Consider the following 22,725-nt stretch of genomic DNA (forward strand, 5'->3'; position numbering starts at 1 on the left):
GGCTCTAGTGATATCATTCACCCTGTTAATGGCCTTGTAAGCCGTCTTAAATTTTCATAGGTGTTGTGGAGATTTACTATATTCTTAGGGTGTCTAGGCTATTTAAATCACATCTCACATTTCTATGTCACTCAAGACTAGCTTTTTAAGCCTAATCGAATTTTTAGGGAGCATAAAGGTCTATGTGAATGTTTGCTGAATCCACCCCACTTAAATGGTTGTGAGAGTTCTCTTATTTATAATCATTTATAGAATACAGAAATATGGTAAATTACAAATAATATGGAAATAGCGATAAAAGGAAAGAATAATAAATGAATACAATATATTTGCCTTTAATAAAAGGGTAAATATGGTAACCCGTAATGTAATGTAAGGCAAATATCTAGATATTTGTCTTATACTGAACGGTCCACTATCCTTAACAGTCTAATATGTTCTTAAATTTAAAAAAGATTCAATACATATCTAATATAATAAAGTAACATTCTTAAAACTTTTTTGTCCGATATTTAAGAGACAAACTTAGAAGTCCATTTTAAATTTGATTGTCTAGAGACTTAATTATTAAATATTTTTAGGTTAAATTGAAAGTGTAGTGTACTAAATCATGCTTAGAATTTGGAATCCGGATACGGCACATAATCGGCCCGACATTCCTCTACATCCCTTGTGACATTGTCACTTTACTCACTACTAGTTTCTAAGAGTGAAAATTATCCTCACAAATCAACACAGGTATTTTCAGCCACAAACCAATACAAGTCTTTTCAGTATGCTTTATCCTCACCTAAACGATTCCTATGAAAACTCCCATGAGGTCACCGATAAAAAATCCTCGCTTACACGATTCTTATGAAAACTCCCAGGAGGTCACCCATAAAAAAAAAATATTCCAAGCAAAACATGCTTAATTTTGGAGTTTATACGATTGAGCCACCGAACAAAAAAAGGTGGAACTTTGTTGATATAGGTAGTAACTTTTAATACTTTTAAGTCTTTCTTAGCCATTATATCTTGAGAACGGATGAAGATTCAAAACACGTACTCAAATGTGATTCTTATCCTCAAGTTCAGGAAGGTGCAACCTTATTGGTATTTGAATGAAAGCATTCTTCTTCTACACACGTTAGAAGGAGGGCTTGAACCTCCGACCTTGTGGTTAACAGCCACACGCTCTAACTAACTGAGCTATTCCGACCATAGTCCAAGCCCACAACTAGTCGGATATTGTCTACTTTCGTTTGTTACTATCATCGTCAACCGCATAATTTTAAACTGCGTTTAGTAGGGATTTTCAGACCATTGTAAGGAATGTTTCTTCACATCTCCAATCAATGTGTTAACTCACAATCCACCCCTTTTGAGGACCTAGAATCCTTGCTGGCACATCGCTTAGTGACTAGATCTAATATCATTTGTAACAGTCGAAGCTCACTGCTAGCAGATATTATCCATTTTGGCTCATTACTTATCGTACTCAGCCTCACGGTTTTAGATGCATCTAAATTTTGGCTCATTACTTATCGTACTCAGCCTCACGGTTTTAGATGCATCTAAATTAAGGAGAGGTTTTCGCACCCTTACAAGGAATGTGTCATTCCTCTTTTCAACTGCTAGTAAATATTGTCTGTTTTAGTCCGTTACGTAACGTCGTCAGCCTCACAGTTTTAGAACGCGTCTACTCCTCTCAAACCAATGCAGGATTTTACAATTAGTAGTCAAGATGGCACACCTATACAAAGAATGGTTCATTCTCCTCTCAAACCAATGCAGATTTTACAATTAGTAGTCAAGATGGCTGAGTGATCTAAGGTGCTAGACTTAAGTTTTGGGACGTGAGTTCAAATCCCACTTTTAATAACTCATATTATTGTGAGGCTAATGGTGTGCCAAAAAACTTTGGTTAGCTTCTTCCCCTAAAGTCCATTATCCCTCATGATAGGTTTATTAATACTTCATTCTTCTAACTTCTTCTTCTTTATTCTCTCATCGTTAGAAGGAGGACTTGAACCTCCACAACCTTATGGTTAAGATCCACACTCTAACCAACTGAGCTATTTCAGCCAATCTTTTGTTATAGTCCAAGCCCACCACTAGTAGATAATGTTTGCTTTCGTTCGTTACTATCATCGTCAACCTCACAATTTGAAACCGTGTCTATTAGAGAGAGGTTTCTAAACCCTTGTAAGAAATGTTTCATCTCTGAAATCGGTGTGAGATCTCACAATCCACCCCTTTTAGGGGTCAAGTGTCCTCGCTGACACACTGCCTAATGACTAACTCTAATATCATTTGTAATAGTCCAAACCCACTGCTAGTAGACATTGTTCATTTTGGCCCACATATCGCCATCAGTCTCACGGTTTTAAAACACGTCTATTAGGGAGAGGTTTCCGCACCCTTATAAGGAATGTTTTGTTCCTCTCTCCAACCGCTAGCAGATATTCTCCGTTTTAGTCCGTTAAGTATTACTGACATCCTCACAGTTTTAAAATGCGTTTACTAAGGAGACATTTCCATACCCTTATAAGGAATGCTTCATTCCCCTCTCCAACTAGTGCAGTATTTCACAATTAATAGTCAGGATGGTTGAGTGGTCTAAGGTGTTAGACTCAAGTTTTGGTCCTCGTGAGAGGGCGTGGGTTCAAATCCCACTTCTCACAACTTTTATTGTGATGAGACTGATGGTAGGCTCTAGTGAGATATCATTCACTGTGCTAATTACATCCATATTTTATTAGGGAGATAATCTTATCAATCACCTAAAGCCCGAAACAAATTTTATTGAGGAGATAATCTTATCAATCACCTAAAGCCTGAAACAAAATCAAGCAAATTCGTGTGAGTGATAATAACATCCATAAATATGTTTCACCCCCTCTCCAGTACTCCTTTTTTGGGGGGCCAAGTGTCCCCGGGTGACTAGCTCTAATATCATTTGTAACAGTCCAAGCGATTTCCAGACCCTTGTAAGAAATGTTTCATCCTCTCTCCAATCAGTACCCCATTTTGGGGGGCCAAGTGTCCCCGGATGATTAGCTCTAATATCACTTGTAACAGTCCAAGCGGTTTCCAGACCCCTGTAAGAAATGTTTCATCCACTCTCTGTACCCCCTTTTGGGGGGGCCAAGTGTCCCTGGTGACTAGCTCTAATATCATTTGTAACAGTCCAAGCGGTTTCCAGACCCTTGTAAGAAATGTTTCATCCCCTCTTCAATTGGTACCCCTTTTGGGGGGCCAAGTGTCCCCTGGTGACTAGCTCTTATATCATTTGTATCCACACCATTATATGGAATGCTTCATTCCCCTCTCAAACCAGTGTAGAATTTCACAATTAGTAGCCAGGATGGTTGAGTGGTTTAAGGTGCCAGACTCAAGTTTTGGTCTTTGTGAGAGGGTGTGGGTTCAAATCCCACTTCTAACAACTTGCATTGTGTTGTAATCGAGTCTTCTTAAATCATTATAAACTAGTTTCAGAACTTAATTAGAGGATTAAAGATAAATATTTTCAAAGTTGGTTAAAAAACTAAAAAATTACTCGGTTGGTTAAAGAAATAAATGTTTTCAAAGTTAGTTAAAAATCTAAAAAATTAGTCAAAATTAGTCAGGTTCACGTTACTCTACCTTTTGGTTCGAGTCTTCAAGTAAGTTATTTCAGGCAATCATTTGATATGGTCCAAGCTCACCACTAGTAGATAATGTCTGCTTTCATTCATTACGTATCGCCGTCAGCCTCACGGTCTTAAACCGTGTCTACGAGGGAGAGGTTTCCAGACCCTTGTAAGAAATGTTTCATCTCCTCTCCAATCGATTTGGGATCCCACAATCCATCCCTTTTGGGGGCCAAGTGTCCTCGTTGGCACACTGCCCCGTGACTAACTCTAATATAATTTGTAATAGTCCAAGCCGACGGCTGGCATATAGTGTCTGTTTTGGCCCATTATGTATCGTCATCAGCCTCACAGTTTTGAAACTCATCTATTAGGGAGAGTTTTTCGCACCCTTATAAAAAATGTTTTGTTTCTCTCTTCAACCGCTAACAAATATTGAACGTTTTAGTCCGTTACGTATCATCGTTCGTCACACAGTTTTAAAATGTGTCTACTAGGGAGAGTTTTCCACACCCTTATAAGGAAAGCTTCATTTCCCTCTCCAACCAATGCAGGATCTCATAATAAGTAGTTAGGATAGCTTAGTGGTCTAAGACACTAGACTTAAGTTTTAGTCCTTGTGAAATGGCGTGAGTTCAAATTCGACTTTTGACAACTTATATTATTGTGTGTATATCCATTGAACTCACTAGAGATCTAAAATTTTCACGACATGATTGGCTAGGGATTCTGTGCCTAATTGAATACGACATGATTGGCTAGGGATTCTGTGCCTAATTGAATACGACATGATTGGCTAGGGATTCTGTGCCTAATTGAATCGACATGATTGGCTAGGGATTCTGTGCCTAATTGAATACGACATGATTGGCTAGGGATTCTGTGCCTAATTGAATACGACATGATTGGCTAGGGATTCTGTGCCTAATTGAATACGACATGATTGGCTAGGGATTATGTGCCTAATTGAATCGACATGATTGGCTAGGGATTCTGTGCCTAATTGAATACGACATGATTGGCTAGGGATTCTGTGCCTAATTGAATTGATCGAGTCATGAAGGAACAAGGTTCATGATTGGCTAGGGATTCTGTGCCTAATTGAATTGATCGAGTCATGAAGGAACAAGGTTCATGATTGGCTAGGGATTCTGTGCCTAATTGAATTGATCGAGTTATGAAGGAACAAAGTCCAATCATCGAGTCATGAAGGAACTAGTTGTCATGAAGGAAAAAGGTCCAATCATCGAGTCATGAAGGAACTAGTTGTCATGAAGGAACAAGGTCCAATCATCGAGTCATGAAGGAACTAGTTGTCATGAAGGAACAAGGTCCAATCATCGAGTCATGAAGGAACTAGTTGAACTCACTAGAGATCTAAAATTTTCACGACATGATTTGCTAGGGATTCTATGCCTAATTGAATTGATCGAGTCATGAATGAACAAGGTTAATAGAGTCTTCCAATGTCTTAAGATGTAGTCATGTAGGAACAATAATAGTCACGAGAGTCTTCCAATGTCTTAAGATGTAGTCATGTAGGAACAATAATAGTCACGAAGGAACAAGGTTCATAGAGTCTTTAGGATGTAGTCATGTAGGAACAATAATAGTCATGAAGGAACAAGGTTCATAGAGTCTTTATGATGTTGTCATGTAGGAACAATAATTGAATTGATCGAGTCATGAAGGAGGTTTAAGGTCCAGGTTCAAGTGATGAAAGAACAATCATAGTGATCTGAGTCATGAAGGAGGTTCAAGGTCCAGGTTCAAGTCATGAAAGAACAATCATAGTGATCGAGTCATGAAGGAGGTTCAAGTCATGAAAGAACAATCATTAGAGTCTTCCAATGTCTTAGGATGTAGTCATGTAGGAACAATAATAGTCATGAAGGAACAAGGTTCATAGAGTCTTTAGGATGTAGTCATGTAGGAACAATAATTGAATTGATCGAGTCATGAAGAAACAAGGCTCATAGAGTCTTTAGGATGTAGTCATGTAGGAACAATAATTGAATTGATCGAGTCATGAAGGAACAAGGTTCAAGGTCCTTCATAGAGTCTTTAGGATGTAGTCATATAGGAACAATAATTGAATTGATCGAGTCACGAATGAACAAGGTTCATGAAGGAACAAGGTTCATGGTCCAGGTTCAAGTCATGAAAGAACAAGGTTCAAGTTTCAAGGTTCAAGTCTTCCTAGTTAGAGTCTTCCAATCTGTTAGGATGTTTTAGGTTAAAGTCTTTGTCTAAACACATCTATAAGTCTTCCTGGTTAGAGTCTTCCAATCCGTTAGGATGTTTTAGGTTAAAGTCTTTGTCTAAACACATCTATGTATAACTCATGACCCTTTACAATGCACGGAGGGTGTTTAGTAACTCTTCAAGTAGCCTTTGTATGTTATCCTATTTAACATAAGCCATCTTAAATTTTCTTAGATATAGTGGAGATTTACACGGTTCATAGGGCAACTAGGTGGTTTAAATCACATCTCATATTTCTACATTGCTCGGGACTAGATTTTTAAGGCTAATCCAATTTCTGGGAAAAGAAAGGTCTACACAACTAATTTTCGCTCAAGATCCTAGGAATCTCAGTCTACTAAAAATATAGTAACCTAGGTCACGTGGAACCATACCTACCTCTAGTGCCCTATTCTAAATATGCTTTTCAAGGAGATAATCTTATCCGTCACCTACCGCATGAAATTTTTTTTGCAAACTCATCTCAGGGATAACATCCTTCAAGTACCCATAACACAAATTATATCATCTTGGGCTATTCTTTCTGCTTCTAGGAGCTTCGAATTATCTAAAATTTCTTTGCTAGGTCATAATTCAATTTAGGATAAAGTTAGTATCAAAATTGGTGTGAAAACAGACGAGTTGAAATGGGCAAAAATCTCACCTCATGGACCCTCAAGCGCAGTTGGAAAGCAGTAACCCACGCACGAGGGAGGGGTGCACTCTTGGTTTTAAACATGACGCACTTGGACTAGCCTTTTCAACTTCCCTATCTATGGTTCCTGTTGGGCACTGCATTTCTTTTGCAAATTCCTTCTCTTTTTCTCTGGTAGTTGCGTTTTCATTGCCTTTTTTATTCTTCTCATCCCTTGATGGAGGGCTTGAAGCTCCAACCTTGTGGTTAAGGTCCACACTCCAACCAACTTAACCAATTGAGTTATTCCCACCAATCATTTGTTATAGTCAAAGCCTACCACTAGTATATAATGTCTGCTTTCATTTGTTACTATCACCGTCAACCTCACGATTTGAAACCGTATCTACTAGAGAGAGATTTCTAAACCATTGTAAGAAATGTTTCTTCCTCACTGAAATTGATGGGAGATCTCACAATCCACTTCTTTTGGGGACCAAGTGTCCTCGCTGGCACAATAACTAATGACTAGCTCTAATATCATTTATAACAGTCCAAGCCCACTGCTAGCGGACATTATTCATTTTGGCCCATTACATATCACCATCAGTCTCACGGTTTTAAAATGCGTCTATTAGAGAGAGGTTTCCGCACCCTTATAAGGAATGTTTCGTTCCTCTCCAATCGCTAGCAGATATTCTCCGTTTTAGTCCGTTAAGTATTACCGTCAGCCTCACAGTTTTAAAATACGTCTACTAGGGAGACGTTTCCACACCCTTATAAGGAATGCTTCATTTCTCTCTCCAACTAATACAGTATCTCACAATTAGTAGTCAAGATGGCCGTGTGATCTAAGGCGCTAGACTCAAATTTTAGTCCTCGTGAGAGGGCATGGGTTCAAATTCCACTTCTGACAACTGTGTATTGTGAGATTGATGGTGGGCCAAAGTGAGAAGAGGCGAATTTCTTTAGGTTTTAATGTGTAGCAGGCAAAAAGTACTAAAAATGATGTGCATACTAAAATCACTTCACAAGGGCATTTTCATAATTTTCCATAATATACTTTGCATTCTTATCCAACAATACCCTTATAAGGTCTTAATCATGCATATTCTAACAACTAACATAAATATCCTCACATGCTAGCATGTCTTACCGATCCCTATAAGTATTTCTTGAAGAATGTTCTAATAACTACTTAAGTGACGCATGCCTTCTTGAGAACGTCTTTCCACTTTTAGGAGCTTCGAATTTTCAAAAATTTCTTTGGTAGGTCCTTATTCAAGCTATGATAAAGTGAGTATCAAAATTGGTGCAAAAAAACAGACGAATAAGAGTTGAAATGGACCCTCCAACATTGTGGTTAACAACCACATGCTCTAACCAACTGAGTTATTCCAGCAAATCATTCGTTAGAGTCTAAGTCCACCACTAGTAGATAATGTCTGCTTTCGTTCGTTACTATCGTAGTCAGCCCCACGGTTTTAAACCGTGTCTACTAGGGAGAGGTTTCCAGACCCTTGTAAGAAATGTTTCATCCCCTCTCCAATCGGTGTAGGATCTCACAATCCACCCCCTTTTGGGGGCCAAATGTCCTCGTTGACACACTGCCTGGTGAATAGCTATAATATCATTTGCAACAGTCCAAGCCCATTACTAGCCGACATTGTCTGTTTTAGCCCATAACGTATCGCCATCAGCTTCACGGTTTTAAAATGCGTCTATTAGGATGAGGTTTCTGCACCCTTATGAGGAATGTTTCATTCCTTTCTCCAACCGCTAGCATATATTCTCCATTTTAGGTCATTAAGTATCACCATCTGCCTCATAATTTTAAAATGCGTGTACTGGGAAGACGTTTCCACACCATCATAAGGAATACTTCCTTCCCTTCTCAAACCAATGTAGGACCTTACAGTTAGTAGTCAGGATGACCGAGTGGTCTAAGGCGCCAAACTCAAGTTCTAGTCCTTGTGAGAGGGTGTAGGTTCAAGTCCCACTTTTGACAACTTGTTGTATTGTTAAATTTGATTGTGTATTTGAAGTTCTGGTCCTCGTGAGAGGGCGTGGGTTCAAATCACATCTTCATTTTTTCATAGTGCTACTGAGGTTTAGAGGGAATAGGAGGTCGTGTCAAGCTTTATTGATATCGTTCACCATGCTAATGGCCTTGTAAGCCATCTTAGTGGAGATTTACACAATTCTTAGGTATCTAGGCGGGTATCTAGGCAGTTTAAATCACATCTCATATTTCTACGAGACTAGATTTTTAAGGCTAATCAAATTTTTGGGAGGACCTCAACTAATTTTCGCTCACGATCCTAGGATGCTCGGTCTACTAAAAATACAAACTCATCGGAATCCATCAATCACCCACAACACAAATCACATCATCTCATCCTCCATTCCAGCACAGCGAAAAGTACTAAAAATAATGTGCATCCTAAAATACTATCCTAAGGACATTTTCATAATTTTTGATAACATACATTGATTCTCATCCAAAATTGCCCTTTTAAGATTCTAATCATGCATATTCTAACAACCATGGGCAAGATATGCTAGCATGTCTTAGCGATTCCTACAAGTATGTAACGACCCTAATATTTTACCTGTTTAATCTAAAGTCATTACTATACTTTGAAATGCGGAATATACATTTAATGGGCCCTATTCATTAATGCGACTCGCACTCGCCTTTTATTACCTCAGGGAAAAATGGTTACAAGCGAAAAAGAGAAAATTGAAAGAAAGGAAAAGAAACAAAAACCAAAAATGCATATTTTATTCTACCCTAAGGTTTATTATTCAAATACATTTCATTCTATACTAACCTATATTAATGATGCAACCAAATTCGGTCTAGACTACGAAATGGAAAAAGAACAACCAACTACCCTATGCATGTGCCACGATCCTGGGGTGTACAATACCGTCGTCGTTGTCACATGGGTGCCTTGCCCATATCTGCAAAAGTAAAGTAGCACGAGGCTTGAGTATTTCTAGAATACTCAGTAAGTGACCCCCTATCGGGGTTATGCGACAAACACATGCAATGAAATGATGGGACCTATCGTTTCGTTTCGTTTCGTTTCGTTTCGTTTTCCCTACGGTGTAATCCTAACAGGTAATCGTGGACGTGTACCATATACTCTACACGCAGCCCATACGTGCGAGTATGGGCTCACCAGCTAGTTCGCACACCGCTGGGCCACTGTCCCTAGCCGGTGGGCATGCTCTGGGGGCCCACCGGGACCCGTTAAAACTAAAACTGTCACGGCAGCGCTATGCAGGGCATAACGATCGTTGTCCTGCCATTTGGATGTACGCGTCCGTACCCTCGTGATGGGATGGGGGTATCCCCCAAATACATGATCACACAATATGCATGAGGTCCCACTAGTCCTACAGTCATCATTTAATGAACATAACCCCGTGTCACGTTTTCATGCTTACATGTCATTCTCATTCTCATTCTCATTTCGTTACATATCATACATATTCCTAGCGGGGTTATGTATCATGCAATTTATCGTATTTCATGTCATACAATTCATTCAGTTACATTTCAATACTCATACAACAAGCCATAATCATACAAGGGTCACACATCGTCACATGCATTCATATCACATCAACTAAGCAGCATAAATAACATACATTCACGTTCACATGATTTCGTACTTAAGCACATTAAGCTAGCATACAATTTAATGGCACGTGCATAACCACGGGCACGTGCCAACATACAGCAATTAATGCGTAACCTACAACGGGTGAGCCACTTTCTTGGTAGGCCTTAGCCGAAGTACTCCATAGAATATAACGTAAGCTCCTAGCTCCTCGTGGACGTTCTACACTTCCGTTGGTGGTTGGTTCCTATTGGTTCATGAGTCACTTCCGTTAGTATTTCACAAATAAGAATAAATTCCCAACTGGAATTTGTGAAATACGACCTTAAAATGTTCCCTTTTACCTTAAACAGGGCCGAAACCAGGTCCGGGAGGGTCGAAACGGTGTCAAACGGGCTGGAAACAGGTTTCCCGAGCCGAATAAGCCGCCGAGCCACCGCCGAGCCGATGAAGCCGCCTGAGCCGAGAGTAGCCGCGCTGCAGATGTGACACGTGGCACAATCCGAGAGCGACGCGTGTGCAGGCGTCTCGGGTCGAGGCGCGGGTTAACGGGCCGCTCGCGGGTCTCGGACCGAATGCATGTGACGGGCCGTGCGGTGATGGGCCGGCTCGTGGGTGACGGGCTGCGGGTTGATGGGCCGGCTCGCAGTTGAAGGCCGGGTGTTTGGGCTGCGGGTAACGTGGGTTCTGGGCTGACCGAAGGTATGGGGTTCGGTTCGGGTTTCCGGATCCGGATCGCAGGTCGGACTTCGTCCTCTTCGCCCGACTGCCTGCGCGATTTTCCGGCGGTCCCTCTCTCTCTTCGACAACGTCGTCCCGACGTCCATTTTTCCTCTTTTTTCCCCGTTCCCGAGCTTATCCTTCACCATAACCCCGTTTTTGGTACAGATTTCGTTGGTAAGGGCCTCGCACTCCCGGATCTGGAGAAGCTCGGAAGTCTGTCGTTCCGTCTTCCTTGCCGAAGGTGTTCAGCGTACGGGATTCGTGTAGAACCTACTCCTGATGTGTGTAAAGGGTTCTGGAATTAGTTTTGTGGTGTGAAATGGGGGTTTTCGACGTCGATTCGTACGGTTCGGCTTCGCCGGAGTTCCGTCGGTTTTCTGTTCTCTCTCCTTTTTCCTTACCGTTTTCGTTTCTTTGCAGGTTCTTTCAGGGTGGCTGAAGGTCGGGGACGCGATTTGTGGCATCCCAGCCCTCGGCCGCCCTTTGTGGGTTGTGTGCGAGCGAAAACTCCGGCGTTCGCCGGAGTTTTCGGCTCTGCCGACGACCATCATTTTTTTTTTTTTCGGGTCCGTTACGGACCTCAACTAATTTTCGCTCACGATCCTAGGATGCTCGGTCTACTAAAAATACAAACTCATCGGAATCCATCAATCACCCACAACACAAATCACATCATCTCATCCTCCATTCCAGCACAGCGAAAAGTACTAAAAATAATGTGCATCCTAAAATACTATCCTAAGGACATTTTCATAATTTTTGATAACATACATTGATTCTCATCCAAAATTGCCCTTTTAAGATTCTAATCATGCATATTCTAACAACCATGGGCAAGATATGCTAGCATGTCTTAGCGATTCCTACAAGTATGTCTTGAAAAATGTTCGAATAACTACTTACTTAGGAGATGCGTGTCTTATCGAGCTCTTCTTTTTGCTTCTAGGAGCTCCGAATTTTCTGAAATTTCTCTGGTATGTTGTAATTCAATTTAGGATAAATTAGTATCAAAATTGGTGTAAAAACAGACGAACGAGAATTGAAATGGGCAAAAATCTCACCTCTTGGACCCTCGAGCGGAGATGGAAGACAGCAACCCACGACCGAGTACCCACATACGTGCATTCGGGAGGGTGGGTGCGCTCTTGGCTTTAAACATGACACACTTTGACTAGCCTCTTCAACCTCCTGAACTTGGGTTCATGTTCGGCGCTACATTTCTTTTGCAAATTCATTCTCTTTTTCTCTGTTAGTCGCGTTTCCATTGCCTCCACCTAACATGTGTCGTCTACTTTCACTAGGTGTGTCCCTTCTCATTCCAAATGCATGTTCAACTGCTTTTTGTCATGGATTGTTTTGTTTTAATTGTTCTTGGGTTCATAAGAATTTGCAAAGCAGTTTCCACTCCTATTTCATTTTGAAATTCAGCCTCTAAACTCTCAATTAAATCTCACTTTAAAAAATTCGAAAAATTTTGTGACAAAATTTTTGGATGCCATAATCTACCTCTCAAGCCTCCTAAGCTCCCTCGTCTCTCTTATTTTCCTTAGCTCACTTACTTTCCTTCTTCAACATTTGCTTCCCTACTCCTTCATTGGACCATCTTTCTTCCATTTGGGTGAAAAAAAATTGTGTTAAGGGAGATTGCTACTTTTTCGGTTTTAAATTATTTAAAATGGATTTTTGAAACTAGCACAAATGTATTTTTATCTTAACCTTAACTTGATTCAAAATTTCGACGTGGTCAACACCCACACGCTCTAACAAACTGAGCTATTCGAGCCAAACATTTTTTATAGTCCAATTTTACGACTATTTTATATTGTCCACTTTCATTCGTTACGTGTCGTCGTCAACCTCATTGTTTTAAATCGCGTCTACTAGGGAGAAGGGTCTCGACCCTTGTAAGAAATATTTCATCACCTCTCCAATTGATGTGGGATCTCACAATTCACCCCTTTAGGGGTCCAACATGCTCATTGGCACACCGCCTGGTGACTAAATCTGATACCTCTTGTAAGAGTCCAAGCCACTGCTAACAGACATTGTCCATTTTGGCCCATTACATATTTCCATCAAGCTAACAATTTTAAACGCGTCTATTAAAGAGAGGTTTCCACACCTATATAAGAAATGTTTCGTTTCTCTCTCCAACCTCTAGTAGATATTGTCTGTTTTAGTCCGTTACATATCGCCGTAAACCTTTTAAAATGCGTCTTTGTGAGATGGTGTGAGATTTTCAAAGTTAATTCGTGGAGAAGTACTATTGTGGATATCTATGAAACTCACTTAGAGATTTAAAATTGTATTTTTGAAACTACAAGGTGCAACCTCATCATATTGCATTGTCACAATAGTGAACGATTGGTATCCTAGGTTAGGTGCAACCTCATCATATTTCATACACAATATAATGTCTTTACAATATAATGTCTTTGCCTAAATACAGCTCTGTAAGGTTAACTTGCGATCCTTTCACAATAATTGCCATACAATCAACATTTGGGGAAGTAACCCTACCTGCTTGTTACCTACTCAGTCTTCCCATGAGGTATATCATCCCTCAAGAAAGGTTTACAATGTCATGAGCCTGTTTAGGAACCCCTAACCATTTTCTCATACAATAGTGATACTCATGATTAGCCAAAAAATTTATGTAATACTTTTTCCTCTTAGGACGGGTTTACGAAATCGCTCTCAATTCATTTCTACACACAATAATAACTCCACAGGTAACCTCAATATGTTATCCTATTTAACTTAGTCAAGCTCAACGATACGGGTTCCTAGATGTCTACCACATGGCAGGGGTACTAGTATGTTTGATCTAAGTTGTCGAATAGTGCTAATGAGGTCTTAGATGGAATAGGAGGTGGTCCGACTTTAGTGATATCATTCACCCTATTAATGGTCGCAGAAGTCGTCTTAAATTTTCTTAGTGTATTGGCGGTTTACATGGTTCTTAGGGTATCTAGGAAGTTTAAATCACATCTCCTATTTCTATGTCGCTTGGAATTAGTTTTTAAGGGTAATCCAATTTTTGGAAGCACAAATGTCTACACAACTAATTTTCGCTCACGATCCTAGGATGATCGGTCTACTAAAATTATAGTAACCTAGGTCACATGAAACAAACCTAGCTCTAGTAGCCGTATTCAAAACATAGTATATTCATGCATGCTTAGCATCAAGGAGATAATCTTGTAAGTCACCTAAAGCATGAAAAAATAATGCAAACTCATCGGGGGATAACATCCATTAATCACCCACAACACAAATCAAAATCGATGTTGGTAGCACCCTCATCGTTGTAGATATTTTTTTACGTGAATTCCAGAAAGTGTAAAATAAAAAATAAAATTCACGACGATTCTGGAATAATGTTTTAAGACGATAATCAAGTGATGAGGATTCCTAAAACTGAGTTTGAGGATTTTAGATTATGGACTTTTCTTCCTCCGGTTTTTTTCTAAATTCAAGGTCTATGGTTAGTCATTTTTCTTCCTATCAACTCCTACACGTTCCTTATGGGATTTCCAACAAGTTTCGTGAAGGAATCGGGTCCTGACAAGCTTTAGAATCGGTAGGCCAAAAAAAAGTTTTCCAAGTTATTTTGGCGAGGAACATGTTTTTTTTGCAAATTTTAGAAGGTTATAACTCGAGTTACAAACAACAAAGCAGTATGAAATTTGTCTCTACCTCTTCTTTGAAACTTCATTTAAATGTTTTGTGAAGGAATCGAGTCCATTCATTCGTTTTAGCACTGTGGGTCACGTGAGCTCTATCCAACTGAGTTATTTCAGCCAATCATTCGTTAGAGTCCAAGCCTACCACTAGTAGATAATGTCTGCTTTCGTTCGTTACTATCGTAGTCAGCCTCACGGACTTAAGCCATGTCTACTAGGGAGTGGTTTTCAGACCCTTGTAAGAAATATTTCATCCCCTCTTCAATCGGGGTAGGATCTCACAATCCACCCCTTTTGGGGGGCCAAGTGTCCTCGTTGGCACACCCCTTGGAGACTAGCTCTAATATCATTTGTAACAGTCCAAGCCCACTGTTAGCAAACATTGTCCGTTTTGGCCCATTACGTATCGCCATCAGGCTCACTGTTTTAAACTGTCTATTAGGGAGAGATTTCTACACCTTGGAATGTTTCGTTCCTCTCTCCAACCGCTAGCATATATTCTCCGTTTTAGTCCGTTAAGTATCACCTCATAGTTTTAAAATGCGTCTAATAGGGTGACGTTTCCACACCATTATATGGAATGCTTCATTACCCTCTCAAACAAGTGTAGAATTTCATAATTAGTAGTTAGGATGGGCGAGTGGTCTAAGGCACCAGACTCAAGTTTTGGTCCTCGTGAGATGGCGTGGGTTTAAATCCCACTTCTGACAACTTGTATTGTGTTGTACTTCATGTATGTTGGTTCGTCAATGTAGATGCGGGTGTTATCTTGTTTAATTTCGTCATGCTCAACGTGCTGGTGAACCTTTTGGTTCGAGTCTTCCTAAATCATTATAAACTAGTTTTCAGATTCAAGTGTATGAACAACAAACAAAACAAAAAAAAAAAAAAAAACAAAAAAAACCTATCCATCGGTAAGAATAAGAAATGCTTTATTCTAATCATCGCTGGAGGGAGGGCTTGAACCTCCAACCTTGTGGTCAAGGGCCACACACTCCAACCAACTGAGCTATTACAGCCAATCATATGCCTTTGTCCAAGACCACCACTAGTAGATATTGTCCGCTTTCATTCATTACATATCGTCGTGAGCCTCACGATTTTAAACCACGTTTAGTAGGGAGAAGCATTCTTATAAGGAATGTTTCGTTCCTCTCAACATCGGTTAGCAGATATTGTCCGTTTTAGTTCGTTAAGTATCGTCGTCAGCCTCATAGTTTTAAAATGCGTCTACTAGGCAGATGTTTCCACACTTTTATAAGCAATGCTTCATTCCCCTCTCCAACTAGTGCACGATATTGCAATTAGTAGTTAGGATGGCTGAATGGTCTGAGGCGCTAGACTCAAGTTCTGGTCCTTGTGTTGATATTATTCTTTCGTAATTAAATTTGCCTGAATTAGATCTTCACCACCTTTCTTTTTAATTCTTTTTTTTTTTCCCATGAGTTGATATTGTTCTTTCCTAATTTAAACTCAAAGCTAACTTCTAATTTTGCCCCAATTAGATCTTTCTCAAAAATCTTCACCACCTTTCTTTTTAATTCTTTTTTTTTTTTTCAACCTACAATTATATCCAAAAATATCTTTGTGTCCCTTCATTGTTTGTTCATTTCTTGTTTTATGTTGATGTAATATCATAATTAACTTATTTTGATTCTCTTGAATAGCTTGCTAATATAAGAATTGCTTTATCCGTATATTAGCCTACCTTGATCATAATTTAGTTACTTTTCCAAATAGCCTACTTTTGTCGGTAATAAACACGAGTGTCCCTGAGTATAAAATAAGTGAGTTGTGTGTGTGAGGTCCTAAACATATTTAACTACTGTTTGTACAATCATGAACCAGGACGGACGAAATGGAGGAGAGATCAATGAAGCTAGGTGGAGAGAAGCATAGGTCGGAACCGTTACTCGTTTGAATCAAGTTATTAGTACATTGACAGACCGGATGTTGCGAATTGAAATCACTTTAGGTAATCTTCAAGGAAGAGAAGTACTCTTGAATGAAGGAGTTGAAAATAAAGAAGATGACAATGTCACCATTTAAGCGAGACATAGTCCTAGGGATGGGAGAGATGTCGGTCGAGGGAGAGGAAGAGGTAGAAGAAAGGGTAGAGAAATTTTATCACAAAAAAGAATTGAGAGGGAGTACCAATATGAGAGGAGAAGAAATAGTAGTTGGGGGGAGTAAAGCTTAAAATTCCAACTTTTTATGGGAAATATGGTCCAGAGGAGTATTTGCATCATGAGAGTAAAATTGAGAATGTTTTCGATTGCAACAATTTGAGTGAAGAAAGAAAGTTGAAACTTGTTGTGGTTGAATTTTGTGATCATGCAATTATATGGTGGACATCTTTAAAATTTGAGAGGAGGAGAAATTATGAAGAACCAATTGAAACGTGGGAAGAATTGAAGACTTTAATGAGAAAAAGGTACATTGTTAAGCATTATTCTCGAGTACTCAAGGAAAACTCTATACTTTGCTGCAGGGATGCAAAAGTGTTGAATAATATTACAAAGAAATGGAGACCCTTATGAATAGATCAAGCATTGATGCATTGATGAAGACGATGAGGATACAATGGCTAGATTCCTGAGTGGGTTGAATCGAAAACTAGCTCATCAAGTGGATAGGCAAACGTACTTTGATATGCAAGAATTATTACACCTTGCTGTCAAAATCGAAGGGCAACTAGCTTGGGAGAAGGAGAACTTCAAGAGGTATGCTATTTCTAAGTCTACTACTTTTAACACTTGAAAAAAGAATGCAAATATCGAAAAGATAGATTTCAAGGATAGAGGCAAGTATGAGCTTGACAAAAAGAAAAAAGTTGAGACCTCCAAGAGTAAAGAGAAAGGTGGAGGAATACAAGGAGGTTCGAGAAAGAAATAGAGACATCAAATGTTGGAAATGTCAAGGAATTAATCATATTAGTCGTGATTGTCCTAACAAGAGAGTCATGATCATCATGAATGGACAAGTTTATCATAATTTAGTGCAACTTATTGCTAGTTTGAATTAGTCAAAATATTCGTACTTAGTTAATATTTGAAGAATATATTAGTTATGGAATATATCTCGGTTAATATTTTTTCCTTTATGATTGGATTAGTAGTATATTTTATTTTATTTTCAAGATTTAGTTAGTTTATATTTTCCTTATTGTAGGTAATAGTTGGTAGCTTGTATCCTATTTAAATGTTGTGAATATCAATGAAAATTAGAATCTTTGATCCCAATTCTATTTCCCCAATTCTATTTCTCATTCTTAACTCTGTATTGTTTCTTTGAATAATAATATTTTTAGATCTATTCACACGTTTGGGTGGTAGATATTGTGTCATTTGGTATAAGAGCCAACCTGGTAACCAAGTGTTTGATATTATTACTGAGATGAATGGTGGAAGTGCTTATATAGGTATAGCTTTGGAAAAGTTTGTCGGCAATAATTATAATTATTGGAAGTTATGCATGTAAGCTTATCTACAGGGGCAAGATTTGTGGGATTTAGTTAAAGGTGATGACAAGAAATTTAAGCAGATACTCCACAGAAGGCTGAATTACGCCGAAAATGGAATATCAAATGTGGAAAAGCTTTATTTACCTTGTGAACTTGATTAGCAAGGAATATATTGATCATGTTTGTGATTTAAAGTCACCAAAGCAAGTGTGGGAAACACTTCAAAAGTTTTTCACTAAGAAAAATACAACTCGATTGCAATTTCTAGAGAATGAACTAGCTATGGTAACTCAAGGTAATTTTGAGGAGCCGATGCTCAATTACGGTGTTATCTTATTCCTAGTTTACGAAAAGATTTTATGCCCTTGTTTTCTCAGTACAAAATTGGGCAAATACGCCTACAGTTATTGAATTGGAGAATTTGCTTTCTAATCAGGAAGTTTTGATTAAGCAAATGACTAGCAATAACGAGCTTTCTCCAAAGTCATAAGATGTGTTGTATGTCAAAGATCAAAGGAGATATAATTTTCATTTAGAGCTTTATTACCATAGGTATCTTTTCATTTATTGTTATTTCAATTTATTATTATTTCCCTATCCTTGTAATTTATTTGATTATAAATAAGATAACTTTCACACCATTTAGGTGTGGTGGATTAATCAAACATTCACACACCTATTTTGAGCTTTTCAAAAATTTGAATCTCCAATGAAGTAACATGTGGATGATCTCCTAACTCAACAAATCCAATAAAGTAAATCATCAACAGAAATAACTCATCAAATCTAAGTAATCACAAGATCAAAATAGAACAAAAATAAAAAAAAATAAAAGAAAAAGAAAACCAACATTAAGACGACAGAGCCCCCATACATACATGTCAGTTGTCTTGCAATCAATGTAACACATATGATCTCCCCTACAAGTTGTTTATAGTTAGCCTTGAGCTTCTTGTTTAGTTGTCCAAGCTCCCCTTATGCACGTCTGGATTTTTTTCTTTTTTGTTTTGCATTTTCTTCTAGTTTTTGGACCTATTGACGATTTTTGCATGGCATAATCTACCTCTCAAACCTCCTTAACCCCCTCATCGCTATCTTTTTGTGCTTACGTGTGAAGGAGAAGTATCCAACATCATTATAAGGAATGCTTCATTCTCTCATTACTCGATGGAGGACTTAAACCTCCGACCTTGTTGTTAGGAGCCACATGCTCTAACCAACTAAGCTATTCCAGCCAATAATATATTACCGTCCAAGCCCGCCACTAGCAGATATTGTTCGTTTTCGTTTGTTACGTATCATCGTCAACCTCACGGTTTTAAACCACATCTAGTAGGGAGAGGTTTTTAGACCATTGTAAGAAATGTTTCTTCACCTCTCCAGTCAATGTTGTAACTCACAATCCATCCCTTTTGAGGGCCTAGCATCCTCGCTGCCACACCGCCTAGTGACTAGTTCGAATATCATTTGTAACAATTCAAGCCCACTGCTAGCAGACATTGTCCATTTTGGCTCATTACTTATCGCACTTAGCCTCACGGTTTTAAATGTGTCTATTAGGGAGAGATTTTCACACCCTTATAAGGAATATTTAGTTCCTCTCTTAAACTGCTACTAGATATTGTCTATTTTAGTCCGTTACGTATCGTCGTCAGTCTCACAGTTTTAAAACACGTCTGATAGGGAGACGTTTTCACACCCTTATAAGAAATGCTTTCATTCCCCTCTCAAACCAATGCAAGATTTCATAAAATGTAGTTAGGATGGCCGAGTAATCTAAAGCGCCATACTCAAAACTCCTCCATATTATTGTGAGGCTAATGATGAGCGAAAGTGGAGAATATCATCTTCAATGATTTTACCTTTCCAAATTTAACTGACAACCCTTTCACATTAATTGTCATACAATCAACCTCACTAGAAACGGCTTAAACCTCCAACCTTATGGTTAATAACCACACACTCTAACCAATTCAGCTATTCCAATCAGTCATTTAATTGAGTCCAAGTTCACAACTAGTAGATAGTGTCTGCTTTCGTTCGTTACTATCGTCGTCTAGGGAGAGTTTTTCAGAACCTTGTAAGAAATGTTTCATCCCCTCTCAAATCAGCGTGGGATCTCACAATCCACCTCTTTTGGGAGCCCAAGTGTTCTCGCTGGCACACCGCCTAGTGACTAGTTCTAATATCATTTGTAATAGTCTAAGCCCATTGCTGGCAAACATGGTCCATTTTGGCCTATTACATATCACCATTAACCTCACGATTTTAAAATATGTCTATTAGGGTGAGGTTTTTGCACCCATATAAGGAATGTTTTGTTTCTCTCTCCAACCGCTAACTCATATTGTCCGTTTTAGTCTGTTAAGTATCGTCGTAAGCCTCACAATTTTAAAATGTGTCTACTAAGGACAAGTTTCTACACCCCTATAAGGAATGCTTTATTCCTCTCTCCAACCAATGCACGATCTCACAATTAGTAGTTAGGATGGCTGAGTGGTCTAAGGCGCAAGACTCAAGTTTTTGTCCTTGTGAGAAGTGGGATTTGTGAGGTTAACTGACGACCCTTTCACAATAATTTCCATACAATCACCCATAATACAAACTCACACCGTGAGAGGGCATTTTCATAATTTTTCATAACATACTTTGCATTCTCATCCAACATTTCCCTTATAAGTTCTTAATCATGCATATTCTAACTACCTACGCAAATATGCTCACATGCTAGCATGTCTTACCAATCCCTACAAGTATTTCTTGAAGAATGTTCGAATAACTACTTACTTAGGTGACGCGTGCCTTCTCGAGAAGGTCTTTCCACTTCTAGTAGCTTCGAACTATCTAAAATTTCTTTGGTAGGTCCTTATTCAAATTAGGAGAAATTAAATATCAAAATTGGTGTGAAAAACATACAAATAAGAGCTGAGGTGGACCCTCCAACCTTGTGGTTAAGAGCCACATGCTCTAACCAGCTGAGTTATTCCAGCCAATCATTCGTTAGAGTCCAAGCCCACCACTAGTAGATAATGTCTACTTTCGTTGGTTACTATCGTAGACACCCTCGTGGTTTTAAATCGTGTCTACTAAGGAGAGGTTTCTAAACCCTTGTAAGAAATGTTTCATCCTCTTTCCAATCGGTGTAGGGTCTCACAATCCACCCCTTTTGGGGGCCAAGTGTCCTCGTTGGCACACCGTCTTGTGACTAGCTCTAATATCATTTGTAACAGTCCAAGCCCATTGCTGGTAGCCATTGTCCGTTTTTGCCCATTACGTATTGCCATCAACTTCACAGTTTTAAAATGCGTGTATTAGGGAGAGGTTTCCGCACCCTTATAAGGAATAATTTGTTCCTCTCTCCAACCGTTAATATATATTCTCCGTTTTAGTCCGTTAATTATCGTCGTCGGCCTTATAGTTTTAAAATGCATCTACTAGGGAGACGTTTCCACCCTATTATAAGGAATGCTTCATTCCCCTATCAAACCAGTGTAGGATGTCATAATAAGTAGTTGGGATGGCCGAGTGGTCTAAGGTGCCAAACTCAAGTTTTGGTCCTTGTGAGAGGGCGTGGGTTCAAATCCCACTTTTGACAACTTGTATTGTGAGATTTAATTGTGTTACCTCATGTATGAAGTGAATTAATTTTTTCATTCTTTAGAATTAGTCATCTTGTTAATATGTTATCCTATTTAACTTTGTCAAGCTCAACCGTACAGGTGGGAATAGGAGGTCGTCAGGCTTTAGTGATATCGCTCACCGTGCTAATGGCCTTGTAAGTCGTCTAAATTTTCTTAGGTGTAGTGGAGATTTACACGGATCATAGGGTATCTAGGTTGTTTCAATCACATCTTATATTTCTACGTTGCTCGAGACTGGATTTTTAAGGCTAATCCAATTTCTGGGAGCACAAAGGTCTACACAACTAATTTTTGCTCAAGATCCTAAGATTCTCGATCTACTAAAAATATAGTAACCTAGGTCACGTGGAACCAACCTAGCTCTAGTGCCCTATTCTGACCATAGTACATTTATGCATGCTTTTCAAGGAGATAATCTTATCAGTCACCTACAACATGAAAAAATTCTCGGTCTACTAAAAATATAGTAACCTAGGTCACGGGAAACCAACCTAGCTCTAGTGCCCTATTCTAAACATAGTACATTTATGCACGCTTTTCAATGAGATAATCTTATCAGTCACCTACAACATGAAAAAAATTATACAAACTCATTTGGGGGATAACATCCATCAATCCATCAATCTCCCACAACACAAATTACATCATCTCATCCTCTATTTCATATTAGGATGAAAAGTGCTATTGATAATGTGGATCCCAAAATACCAACCTAAGGACATTTTAATAATTTTTCATTACATACGTTACATTGTCATAAAAAATTGCCCTCATGGACCCTCAAGCGCAGTTGGAAGGCAACAACCCACGCATGAGTACCCACGTGCGTCGGGAGGGTGGGTGCGCTCTTGGCTTTAAACATGACGCACTTGGACTAGTCTTTTCGACCTCTTGATCTATGATTCATGTTGTCCGGAATTAGCTTTTTAAAGCTAATCCAATTTTTTATTGCACAAAGGTCTACACAACTAATTGTTGCTCACGATCCTATGATGATCCGTCTACTAAAAATATAGTGACCTAGGTCACATGAAACTAGCCTAGCTCTAGTTCCCTATTCTAAACATAGTACATTCATGCATGCTTTT

General features: G+C 39.0%; 2 non-coding genes across 2 annotated transcripts; one reads left to right on the forward strand and one right to left on the reverse strand.

Moving 5' to 3' along the window:
• Window positions 1-1,127: 1,127 nt before the first annotated feature.
• On the reverse strand, window positions 1,128-1,201 carry TRNAN-GUU (transfer RNA asparagine (anticodon GUU)). Its single transcript has one exon. It is a non-coding gene; the product is annotated as a tRNA-Asn (tRNA).
• Window positions 1,202-21,507: 20,306 nt separating this feature from the next.
• Window positions 21,508-21,591, forward strand: TRNAL-CAA (transfer RNA leucine (anticodon CAA)). The gene has a single exon. It is a non-coding gene; the product is annotated as a tRNA-Leu (tRNA).
• Window positions 21,592-22,725: the final 1,134 nt, after the last annotated feature.

This window comes from Cucurbita pepo, chromosome 16 (assembly GCF_057944985.1).
Source record: "Cucurbita pepo subsp. pepo isolate OVF chromosome 16, ASM5794498v1, whole genome shotgun sequence".
Taxonomy (NCBI): Eukaryota; Viridiplantae; Streptophyta; class Magnoliopsida; order Cucurbitales; family Cucurbitaceae; genus Cucurbita; species Cucurbita pepo.